We start from the raw sequence: 12,798 nt of genomic DNA on the forward strand, positions 1-12,798 counted from the left end.
TTGTTCCAACTGTAAAGCCCAATGGAATATGCTGTGCTATATAAGAAACTGCTAATAAATAAATAAATAAATAAATAAACAAACAAACAAAAAAGAATATAACTTATGTTCTAAGCCACATTGAAAGCCTATATTTAAATATCATTTATTCTAGTCTGTAAGGCAAATATAAGCACTCACACATAATTATTTGCTCTTGGTAGATGTGAGAATTCCACTTTAATCTTGTCTGAATGTGTTTCGTTGTCTGATCAGCTGTTCCTGTTATTGGGACAGTGCTGCACTTTAGTATTGCTATGTCAGGATGTTCTGCGTTGTGTTTCCCCTTCCCGTAGTGACTGTTGGGCGGCACGGTAGGTTTGTGGTCAGCATACACAGCTGCAGAGAGAGAAGCAGCAGCACATACCACACCATAAACAATCTCAAGGCTGCAAGTTCATTACCCTCCTCAGCACTCTAGAAGGAGAAACATCTTCTGCTAACTACTGTATGCTGATGTTTCCTGTCTGCCTGTGTGTGGGGGAGGTTCTAGCGGGGATGTGAACATTCACTCACTGGTCTCCAACACTCCTCAGTCCTCACATGAGATGCAGCCTGCTCGTTATTCTGCTCCTAGGAAATAATATCCAGGGCGATCAGGAGGTGCACGGACCCCGAGGTAATGTGAGCATGGGAAGGGGCTGACTGGAAGAACACAATGTTACACTACAATCAGTGTGTTATGATGCATTGCTGGAAAGGCAGTTGTTGGAAAAGAGGATTCTCACCATGAATGTTGTGCACAGATTGGTAGCTTAGATGTCTACATCACGTTTTATATAGTGTTTTTAATTTATTTATGTAACCATAAAATGACACCTATGCTTTTTTTTTTTTTAATATTGTAGAGAACCATATAAGCACATCACATGGAGAGGAAACCAGAACGGCAGTACTACCTATTATCATTACTGCCCACTTATGTTTCTTCCTCCTATAAAAGCCCCCACTAGACAATACTGCCATAGCAGCACCTCTCTTGTCTGTTCTCTCTCCAAGTTGTTTGCATCAGACAGATAATGTAGGGGCTCGGAGCACCTGCATTAAACTGGTCCATTTGCTAAGCATTGTACATATTCGTTCAGCAGTCTCTGCCAACTAGGCTGGGGTTGCCAGAATAGCTCTCTGTATGACTGCGGTAATAGTACTGATGTTGCACTTGCCAATAATACTGTTCTTATATTTCTTTTGCACATTATTATATGTAATACATCAGTTTTACAATACAGAAACCCTGGTTTGCACAGTAAGAAACACCTACAATGAGTTTACCCGCTAAGTCCAGGCATAACTAATTTGTTGAATTTTTGGCAGCACAAGCATTACCATTAATGCCATTGCCATGTTACCCTACAATAGTGGTGGTCAAACTGTTCCGCAGGGACCCCTAACAAGTCATGTTTTCCAAACCACCTGTGGATCATTAGATTCCCACAAAACACACCTTGCTTGCATAGATCACAGGTTCTCAAACTCGGTCCTCAGGACCCCACACAGTGCATGTTTTACAGGTAACCCAGCAGGAGCACAGGTGTATTAATTACTCACTGACACATTTTAAAAGGTTCACAGGTGGAGCTAATTATTTCACTTGGGCTTCTGTGAGGAGACCTGCAAAACATGCACCGTGTGGGGTCCAGAGGACCGAGTTTGAGAACCTGTGGCCTAGATCATTAGATAGTGTCAGATCATAATGAATGCAGAATATTGTTTAACAAAGAAGAAATATTAAAAGAATAATATATCAAGGGAGCGCTATATAATTCCAAAATTTATTAACTACATTAATTTAAAAACACATTAAAAATCAAAATTCATCATAGCAAACAGTTGACACATATCACACACAACAATATATACATATATTACATGAATTAATATCCTTGTTGGTGTGATTTTTGCAAGTCGCTAATAAAGTCCACCTGAATCAGTGATCTATATTAGTATTATCCTTTTATAAAAAGTATACTTGACACATATTTGTGTATGCCTCTATAATGTCTATTTCTCTTACGTCCTAGAGGATGCTGGGGACTCCGTAAGGACCATGGGGTATAGACGGGCTCCGCAGGAGATAGGGCACCTAAAAAGAACTTTGACTATGGGTGTGCACTGGCTCCTCCCTCTATGCCCCTCCTCCAGACCTCCGTTAGAGAACTGTGCCCAGAGGAGAATGGGTGCACTGCAGAGAGCTCTCCAGAGTTTTCTGTGGAAAAAGAATTTTGTTAGTTTTTTTATTTTCAGGGAGTCCTGTTGGCAACAGGCTCCCTGCATCGTGGGACCGAGGAGAGAGAAGCAGAGCTGGCTTGTCAAGTTGGGCACTGCTTCTAAGGCTACTGGACACCATTAGCTCCAGAGGGAGTCGGAACACAGGTCTCACCTGGGGTTCGTCCCGGAGCCACGCCGCCGTCCTCCTCACAGATGCCGAAGATAGAAGCCGGGTGAGTATGAGAAGGCAGAAGATATCATAGGCGGCAGAAGACTTCAGATCTTCATGAGGTAAGGCGCGCAGCGCTAAACTGCGCGCCATTGCTCCCAGTCTCACACACAGAGCAGTACTGAAGGGTGCAGGGCGCAGGGGGGGCGCCCTGGGCAGCAATAAATCTCACATTTGGGCACTGATGAGGTAGATTAGGCTGCTGGGCAGTAATTCTACGATCCCCCGCCAATTTCTATTAAAAAATCACCGGGACCGAAGCCCGCCGTGGGATGGGCGGAGCTTGATCCCCAGCACTAACCAGCGCCATTTTCTCCACAGAAGCTGCATGAGGAAAACGCTGGCTCCCTGGTCTCTCCCCTGCTGAACATTCAGGCTGGAAAAAAGAGGAGGGGGGCATTTTGAGCGCAGTGAGTGGGAATCTGGTCATTTTATATATATATATAAAAGCGCTATCTGGTCATATTTTTCCATTGTTATTAAGCGCTGGGTGTGTGCTGGCATACTCTCTCTCTGTCTCTCCTAAGGGCCTGGTTGGGGTTTTGTCCCCTTATAGGTTAATCCCTGTGTGTGTGGGGTGTCGGTACGTGGTGTCGACATGTCTGAAGCGGAAGGCTTTTCCAAGGAGGAGGTGGAGCAAATGAGTGGTGTGTCCCCGTCGGTTGTGCCGACTCCAGATTGGATGGACATGTGGCATATGTTGAATGCAAGTGTGGCATCTTTACATAAAAGGCTTGATAAGGCTGATTCAGGGGGGACATCAGGGGGTCAATCCTCAGATTGGACCGACTCACAGGGCCCGTCGGGGTCTCAAAAGCATCCCTTAACACAAGACACTACTACCGACACGGATTCTGATTCCAGTGTCGACTATGACGAAGTAAAATTGCACCCTAGGGTGACTAAAACCATTCAGTGTATGATTGTGGCAATAAGGGATGTGTTGCATATTGTGGATGAACCCTCTGTCCCCGACACAAGGGTACACATGTTTAAGGAAAAGAAACAGATTATTAACTTTCCCACATCTCATGAATTAAATGAATTTTTTGGAAAAGCTTGGGATACTCCGGATAAGAGACCGCAGATCCCCAAAAGAATTTATATGGCATACCCTTTCCCTAAGCAGGACAGGGAGATTTGGGAATCACCCCCCACTGTGGACAAAGCCCTGACGCGCTTGTCCAAGAAAGTGGCGCTACCGTCTCCTGACACAGCAGCCCTTAAGGACCCTGCAGATCGCAGGCAAGAAACTACCTTAAAGTGTATTTATTCTCATACGGGTGCTGTGCTAAGACCGACAATTGCGTCGGCATGGGTGTGTAGCGCAATTGCAGCTTGGACAGATGATCTGACAGATCAATTTGATAATATGGATAAGGATACTATATTCCTAACTCTAGCCCATATTAAAGACGCAGTCTTATTTATGAGGGATGCTCAAAGGGACATTGGATTGCTAGCTTCTAGGGCCAATGCCATGTCTGTCTCAGCGAGAAGATCCTTATGGACTCGCCAATGGACGGGTGATGCGGATTCCAAGAAACATATGGAAGTACTACCCTACAAGAGTGATGTATTGTTTGGGGATGGGCTGACGGACCTGGTTTCCACAGCCACAGCAGGTAAATCAAATTTTTTACCATATATTCCCCAACAGCAAAAGAAAGTAACACCCTATCAGATGCAGTCCTTTCGGTTGCACAAGTCCAAAAGAGGTCGGGGATCCTCCTTTCCTCGCCAGAGGTAAGGGCAGAGGCAAGAGAGCACCTGCTTCGGCAGGTGCACAGGAACCAAAGTCCTCCCCGGCTGCTCCAAAACCCACAGAATGACGCTGGGGCTCCCCTGAGGGAGTCCGCACCGGTGGGGGCACGTCTTTGACTTTTCAGTCAGGCCTGGGTCAGTTCGGACCTGAATCCCTGGGTGTTGGAAATAGTTTCCCAGGGTTACAAATTGGAATTCGAAGAGGTGCCCCCGCGCCGATTTTTCAAATCGGCCCTACCAGTTTCCACATCGGAAAGGGATGTAGTGTTAGCTGCAATTCAAACGCTGTGTATACAGCAAGTGATCATCAAGGTTCCCCTGCACCAGCAGAGAAGAGGTTACTATTCAACCCTATTTGTGGTCCCGAAACCGGACGGTTCGGTCAGACCTATTTTGAATCTGAAATCCCTAAACCTGTACATAAGAAGATTCAAATTCAAAATGGAATCTCTCCGAGCGATAATAGCCAACATGGAGGAGGGGTAGTTTATGGTGTTTCTGGACATAAAGGAGGCGTACCTTCATGTCCCCATATATGCCCCCCATCAGGAATACCTGAGATTCGCTGTACAGGATTATCATTACCAATTTCAGATGTTGCCGTTTGGACTCTCCACGGCCCCGAGGATTTTCACCAAGATAATGGCGGAAATGATGGTGGTCCTGCGCAAGCATGGAGTCACAATTATCCCATACTTGGACGATCTCCTGATAAAAGCGAGATCAAGGGAGAAATTGCTGAACAGTGTGGCGCTCTCGTTGAGAGTGCTCCAGCAACACGGTTGGATTCTAAATCTACCGAAGTCACAGTTGATTCCGACAACTCGACTACCGTTCCTAGGTTTGATACTGGATACGGAACAAATGAAGGTCTTCCTCCCAATAGAGAGAGCCCAAGACATACAGAACATGGTCAGAGACCTGCTAAAACCGAAAGGGGTGTCAGTTCACCAATGCACTCGAGTTCTGGGGGAAATGGTGGCGGCCTACGAGGCCATTCCCTTCGGCAGGTTCCATGCAAGGACTTTTCAATGGGACCTTCTGGACAAGTGGTCTGGGTCCCATCTGCACTTACATCGGAAAATAACTCTGTCCCCAGGGACCAGAGTATCCCTCCTGTGGTGGTTGCAAAGTGCTCACATCCTGGAGGTTCGCAGGTTCGGAATTCAGGATTGGATCCTGGTTACCACGGACGCGAGCCTCCGAGGATGGGGAGCGGTCACACAGGGAAAACATTTTCAGGGTCTTTGGTCAGACCAGGAGTCCTGTCTACACATCAATGTGTTGGAACTCAGGGCCATTTACAACGGCCTTCGACAAGCGGAGAGTTTTCTTCGAAACCTACCGGTTCTGATTCAATCAGACAATGTCACAGCAGTGGCTCATGTGAACCGCCAAGGCGGGACAAAAAGCAGAGTCGCGATGGCGGAAGCCACAAAGATCCTTCGCTGGGCGGAAAATCATGTAAGCGCTCTGTCAGCTGTCTTCATTCCGGGAGTGGACAACTGGGAAGCAGACTTCCTCAGCAGACACGATCTCCATCCAGGAGCGTGGGGACTTCATCAAGAAGCCTTTGCAGACGTAACACGTCTTTGGGGAACTCCTCAAATAGACATGATGGCGTCACGCCTCAACAAAAAACTTCAGAGGTACTGCGCCAGGTCTCGGGACCCTCAGGCAATAGCAGTGGAAGCTCTGGTAACACCGTGGGTGTTCAAATCGGTCTACGTGTTTCCTCCTCTTCCTCTCATCACAAAAGTGTTGAGGATCATAAGACGAAGAAGAGTACGAACGATACTCGTTGTCCCAGACTGGCCTCGAAGGGCCTGGTACTCGGATCTACAAGAGATGCTCACAGGAGATCCCTGGCCTCTTCCTCTGAGGGAAGACCTGTTGCAGCAGGGGCCCTGTGTATTTCAAGACTTACGCGGTTACGTTTGACGGCATGGCGGTTGAACGCCGAATCCTAGCGAAAAAGGGGATTCCGGAAGAGGTCATCCCTACGTTAATAAAGGCTAGGAAGGAGGTGACGATAAAACATTATCACCGTATCTGGCGAAAGTATGTGTCTTGGTGTGAGACCAAGAATGCACCTACGGAGGATTTTCATCTGGGTCGTCTTCTCCACTTCCTACAGACAGGAGTGGATATGGGCCAGAAATTAGGCTCTGTTAAGGTACAGATTTCGGCCCTCTCGATTTTCTTTCAGAAGGAATTGGCTTCTCTTCCAGAAGTCCAGACGTTTGTAAAGGGAGTGCTGCACATCCAGCCCCCTTTTGTGCCTCCAGTGGCACCATGGGACCTGAACGTGGTGTTGCAGTTCCTAAAATCACACTGGTTTGAACCGCTTAACAAGGTTGAGTTGAAATTTCTTACCTGGAAGGTGGTCATGTTGTTGGCCTTAGCATCGGCAAGGCGAGTGTCAGAATTGGCGGCTTTGTCACACAAGAGCCCCTACTTGATTTTTCATGTGGATCGAGCTGAATTGAGGACAAGTCCGCAATTTTTGCCTAAAGTGGTTTCTTCGTTCCATATGAATCAACCTATTGTGGTGCCTGTGGCTACAAGTGACCTGGAGGATTCCAGATCCCTGGACGTAGTCAGGGCATTTAAAATTTATGTAGCCAGGACGGCTAGAATTAGGAAAACAGAGGCTCTGTTTGTCCTGTATGCGGCCAATAAGATTGGCGCTCCTGCTTCGAAGCAGACTATTGTTCGCTGGATCTGTAATACGATTCAGCAGGCTCACTCTACGGCTGTATTGCCGGTACCAAATTCGGTTAAGGCCCATTCCACTAGGAAGGTGGGCTCTTCTTGGGCGGCTGCCCGAGGCGTCTCGGCATTACAACTTTGCCGAGCGGCGACTTGGTCGGGGTCAAACACTTTTGCTAAATTCTACAAGTTTGATACCCTGGCTGATGAGTACCTAGCGTTTGCTCAGTCGGTGCTGCAGAGTCATACGCACTCTCCCGCCCGATTGGATGCTTTGGTATAAACCCCATGGTCCTTACGGAGTCCCCAGCATCCTCTAGGACGTAAGAGAAAATAAGATTTTAAACCTACCGGTAAATCTATTTCTCCTAGTCCGTAGAGGATGCTGGGCGCCCGTCCCAGTGCGGAAACTCTGGAAGACTTTTATATAGTTGTTGCTTACATAAGGGTTATGTTACAGTTGACATCTGTCTTGGACCGTTACTGTAGTTTGTTCATACTGTTAACTGGTTATGTATGTTCCAGGTTACATGGTATGATTGGTGTGGGCTGGTATGAATCTTGCCCTTGGATTGCTAAATCCTGCCTTGTATTGTCAATCTCCTCTGGGCACAGTTCTCTAACTGAGGTCTGGAGGAGGGGCATAGAGGGAGGAGCCAGTGCACACCCATAGTCAAAGTTCTTTTTAGGTGCCCTATCTCCTGCGGAGCCCGTCTATACCCCATGGTCCTTACGGAGTCCCCAGCATCCTCTACGGACTAGGAGAAATAGATTTACCGGTAGGTTTAAAATCTTATTTTTGTTAGACAAATAACAGACCCAGTAATAAAGTCACGCTGCTGATTTTATTAACCGTTTCACTGTTGTTTGAGGTTTTTTAGTCTGATAATACAGACAGTTGTTAGTTCCTCCTCCGTTCGGTTTTAATATGGACAAGGGCAGAGGGAGGGCGCCGGAATCTCCAATTGCCGGAGCAGTGCTGTGCTTCCACCTGTGCCCGAAGCAGTTGCGTCCGTGCTTGTGTGAATGTGCCGTATACAATACAGTGTCTGTCTTACCGGATCCTTATTTCACAGCCAGGGATGATGTCAATGTCCTTATGTCGGTCATGCATAAAGGTCCCATGCACGGCTGGAATCGTTTACCAATGTAGATACCGGGAGAGGCAATTGTCCAGATGGGTATTATCTTGTACTTGCGCTTTTCTCCGCATCCGTACACCTGCGGTTTCGTCAGAGGTGTACGGGTGCGGAGAAACGCATACGCGTATAATTATATACACACTATATGGCCCACGTTGACCTTATCTTGCACTGCACGGCGGCACTGGTAGCATCATCAGTTAAAAGATTAAATCACTGCTGCTGCAGCTGTTGACCAACCATGGAATGCTGGGAAGAGGGATGAGAACTCTGCTGCCTGTGTGTGGACGGACGCACTGGAGCAGCTGCTGTGAGTACTGAGGAGCCTTACCACTGCAGTTAGGACTGAGGAGCCTTACCACCAGAGCCAGCCTGCTCTCTGTAGTATATGGAGGTCACTAATTCTGTCTAGTATATGAAGGTGAGACCGCGCCACGAAAAGAGCCTTGTTTTAGGACTGGAGACACAAATTATTTTGTTGCACCTAGGCTCACTAGTCATTAGTTCCGACATTGCCTTGAGGACCAGGTTTGCCACCACTGACCTAGAACATTGCCTGTTTTTTTTTTTATATACAGGGTGGGGCAGGGAAATGGGCAATTTTAAAAACTCAGTAATTAAGTAAACAATTTTTATCTGCCAAATTACAAATATACCATCTTAAAGTACATAGCATGCCATTTATTTCTTGAAGATCACATCCTCGAGGTTACCCCTGTCTCTGTGCAAGCATTCCTCTAATCTTCCTCGCATGTTTCCCATAATGCGGCGTAGCATTTCCAAAGAAATTCCAGCAATTTCTTGACATATTCATTCCTTCAGCTTTTCAATATTGTGTGGGCGATGTGAGTACACTCTGCGTTTTAAGTGCCGCCATTAAAAAAAACAGTCACATGCCGAGAGGTCTGGGACTTTGGAGGCCAAGTATTGCCACGGGGAAGGGGGCGTGGCCTTCCAGCCCGACCCGTTTTAATCACTCTGGGGATCCTGGCGATGCTGGGCTGCTTCTGGAGACTGTCTGCAGTGCTGGCTTCTGCGCTGTGACAGGAGGCTTGTGCTGCATGTAATGTTACAGTGCAGCACCCGGCTCTTGTCCCTGAGCACAGGTGACACCCAGGTGCGGCCCTCACCCCCCTAGTGATACCACTGCTAAATAGAATGATATGAACTAGAGGATGCCGGTTAACATAATTCCTCCCCCCCCCCCCCCCCCTCACACACACACCATACCCCTACCCAGAAATTTTTTTTTTCAAATTGCCCGTTTCCCTGCCCCACCCTGTGCTTTATCAATTTATTTCTCTCCAAGTTTATTAAAATAGAGGGACTAAGGTCTGGAGTGCAGTCATTTACAGTTTGTTAATAATTACTTGATAATTACTGTAGTAACATTTGTGCAAACCTAGCTGGATGAGGATGTTACTTACACCCAGTATTTAATAGGTAGTCAATGGAAAATGAAGTAGCACAGTCCAATCCATGCATTTAACTGGTGTGGGGTTTTTCCCTCTTTGTTTTGTATGCTTAAACCGAAAAAACTTCCAACATTAAAAAATGTACTAACATCCTGCTCCTCCTCCTAATCTGAGCCCCACTTTTCTGCATGCAGCCATGTTTCCAGGACTCCTCTGTTCGTCTTACAGCCTAGACTGACGTCACGCAGCCACCCCGAAAACAGTCCGGCCACGCCCGTCGCCGCCCACCTCATGCCCGACGCTGTCAATCAAAGTGCGATTACATCCCTTTGAGATGCGATTGCACTTTACTAGTTTGCGCATGCACTGTGCGAATGCAGCACATGTGCAGAAGTCCGAAATCACCTGTTTGTGATTTTCAGACAATAGTGATCCAACCTGAATGAGAGCCTGTGATTGGTCCTTTGCTCACTCCAACCCTACCGTTACCACGATTCAGAAGTGTTTAAACATTTTGCTGGCTCTTTATAATGTAAAGAAAAAAGCGTGAGCCAGTAAACAAAACTAAAAGCGTCTGGCGCTATGGTTGGGAAGTGGGGAACGTCTGTAAAATCTAAGTGCAAGTGCAACTTTAATAGACCATTCTAGCCTCAAGGTATTGATATATATATATATATATATGTGCTTAATAGAAGAGGCCCTTGGATGCAACTGAAAGCAGTCCCTGATGGCTAGAAGGGAGGAAGTTTAAGAAAATAACACAGGCAAATGGTAAGCCCGCATGTCATGGAAAATCTAGCTAGCGCAGAAGAATCTGGGTAATCCAGCTGTTTGATTATACAGTAGCACTAGGCCAGCGAGGAATACGCCCACACACAATTCCTAAATTAAAAAAACAAACAAAACAACAATCCTAACTTGGCATGCAAAAATTAGCCTCGGGAATTGTGATAAAAACTTTCTGCGTATTTATTATTTAACTCCTGAATTTTTTATGTATGTGTATATATATATATATATATATATATATATATATATATATATGGAAAACAAAAGGTGAGAATAGGCGCCTCCTAGTGTAGTATTATATATGTAGTATGACCATCACCCTTGATATCACCCTGTGGAGTGGAACTGTACCGTGTGTGGTGGAATTCCAACCACCTTCAGAATAGCATGAAGTCACACTTATTGAACGGCGTCATCAGTGGTCTCGGTGATCTCCTGTCAATCCTCCTTTAACTTGTTACTCATTTGGTCAGGAAAAAGAGTAAAAAGGACCAATAGTGTAATACCTTTTACACAAACAATATACATTTATTTGGAACTAGTCCAACAGTAAAAACATTGCCCGTACCATATAATAAACATTGCCCGTACCATATAATAAATTCCTCAGGAGTCCAGGCTATTGGCGTAGGACGAAACGCGTTGAGTGTTCAACTCGTATGGACGACTTAAAGTACAGATAAGCTGTTTTTAATTTATTATATGGTACGGGCAATGTTTTTACTGTTGGACTAGTTCCAAATAAATGTATATTGTTTGTGTAAAAGGTATTACACTATTGGTCCTTTTTACTCTTTTTCCTGACCAAATGAGTAACAAGTTAAAGGAGGATTGACAGGAGATCACCGAGACCACTGATGACGCCGTTCAATAAGTGTGACTTCATGCTATTCTGAAGGTGGTTGGAATTCCACCACACACGGTACAGTTCCACTCCACAGGGTGATATCAAGGGTGATGGTCATACTACATATATAATACTACACTAGGAGGCGCCTATTCTCACCTTTTGTTTTCCAGATCTACCACTGGTGGGCTTGAACAGCTAACCACTGGAGAAAAGGGCTGCCACCCCACGAATTATAATAGTGGGGGAGTGTACTTTTTTAGACATAAGGAAATTGACCATAAACAAAAGGATTAGTCATCCTAAGAAGGGTCGAGCGCCATTTACCACCACCAACTTTCCCTATATATATATATATATATATATATATATATATATATATATAAAAATTTTTTTTTTTTTTTTTTTTTTTCATATTTCTGATGCTGAATTATGTTCGGTGTACTGCAATTCACTTAAAATAATATCAGTATAGTATTTTTTTTTTTTTATCAGTACTACCAAAGTGAGGATGCAGACTTTTATTGACAGCAAGTATATTCCAGATGTCACTGTCAAATTTAAATTTTCCGTTACTGCGCCTGCGTTTACGTCGTTGAGCGATTATCGTCTGACTGCACATGTATCGCTGTCGAAGCGAGCATGCGCCATCGTACAGATATAGCCAGCCTCTTTCAGGCAGCGGCTATTCGTACACAGGCACGTGTATAGACACCCCCACGGCCCATAGATATTACATTGTCTAGTTGCGGGGATGAATAGTCGCACCCATGCGCACCAGCTCACTTCCATGATGCCTGCGCACAGGAGTACACATAGCAGCCATGATGAGGCTGGTTACATCTGTATCTTTAGTGTTGTCGTTCTCAGATAGGATTTATTCGCAAAGTGACTGACAGGGACCGTTTGGGGGTGGTTACAGGGAGTTGGGGGCAAAAACAGAGGCGTGTCGCCACCGTTTCCAGGGCGTGTCTCAGCCTACATCTGTGGTTTCATACGCAGAAAACATGGCATCAGCGTCTCAGTTCCTGTGGCCATTTTGCATGATCAATAGACCATAGGGTTAGTCAGATGGTCACCTATCGGAGGATCTGCATCTTTCTACACAGATGTCTCAATCCATTTCTGGGTGGCTACAGCATTAGCACATTTTCGTACATCTGCTGTGTGTGATATCTCAATTGCGAATGCATTAGTGTATGCCTCTGTATCATCCCTCTGTTTCAGGATTCAGTTGCTTGCAAATCTACTATCGCTCAGTGTATTGCTTATTGTTGATTTATCAAATCTGCAAAATACAAACCTGCACAACTTATTATAAATTATTTTTACAAAACAAGGACCAGCTCTACTGGGATACGTACTGTTTACCGGCGGACGGGATGCCGGCTGTCAACATCCCGACTGGGGTATCCCGTCCGACAGAATGCTGGCAGCAGGGCAAGTGCTAGAAAGCCCCTTGTGGACTTGCTGCGCTCTCCGCGATGCGGGCATGGTGGCTCACTGCCACTACCACAGGTTATATTCTCCCTCTGTAGGTGAATATACCACCCACAGAGGGAGAATAGTTTGTCGCCAGTATTCCGGCGGCGGTATTTCACAGCCTGTCGGGATTCCGGGGTCGGTATTGTGACTGCTGGGATCCCAACTGTC

General features: G+C 45.8%; 1 protein-coding gene across 3 annotated transcripts in view; it reads left to right on the forward strand.

The window, feature by feature from the left end:
* Nucleotides 1-334: 334 nt before the first annotated feature.
* Nucleotides 335-12,798, forward strand: part of LOC135055755 (CMP-N-acetylneuraminate-beta-galactosamide-alpha-2,3-sialyltransferase 2-like) — a 195,453-nt gene continuing 182,989 nt past the window's right edge. For 2 of the 3 annotated variants that reach the window (XM_063960176.1, XM_063960177.1), the window contains exon 1: nt 362-658. The gene's annotated coding sequence lies outside the window, so the exon portion shown is untranslated. The other variant, XM_063960178.1, reaches the window with a different exon arrangement.

The sequence above is a fragment of the Pseudophryne corroboree genome, chromosome 3 (assembly GCF_028390025.1).
Source record: "Pseudophryne corroboree isolate aPseCor3 chromosome 3, aPseCor3.hap2, whole genome shotgun sequence".
Lineage (NCBI taxonomy): Eukaryota > Metazoa > Chordata > Amphibia > Anura > Myobatrachidae > Pseudophryne > Pseudophryne corroboree.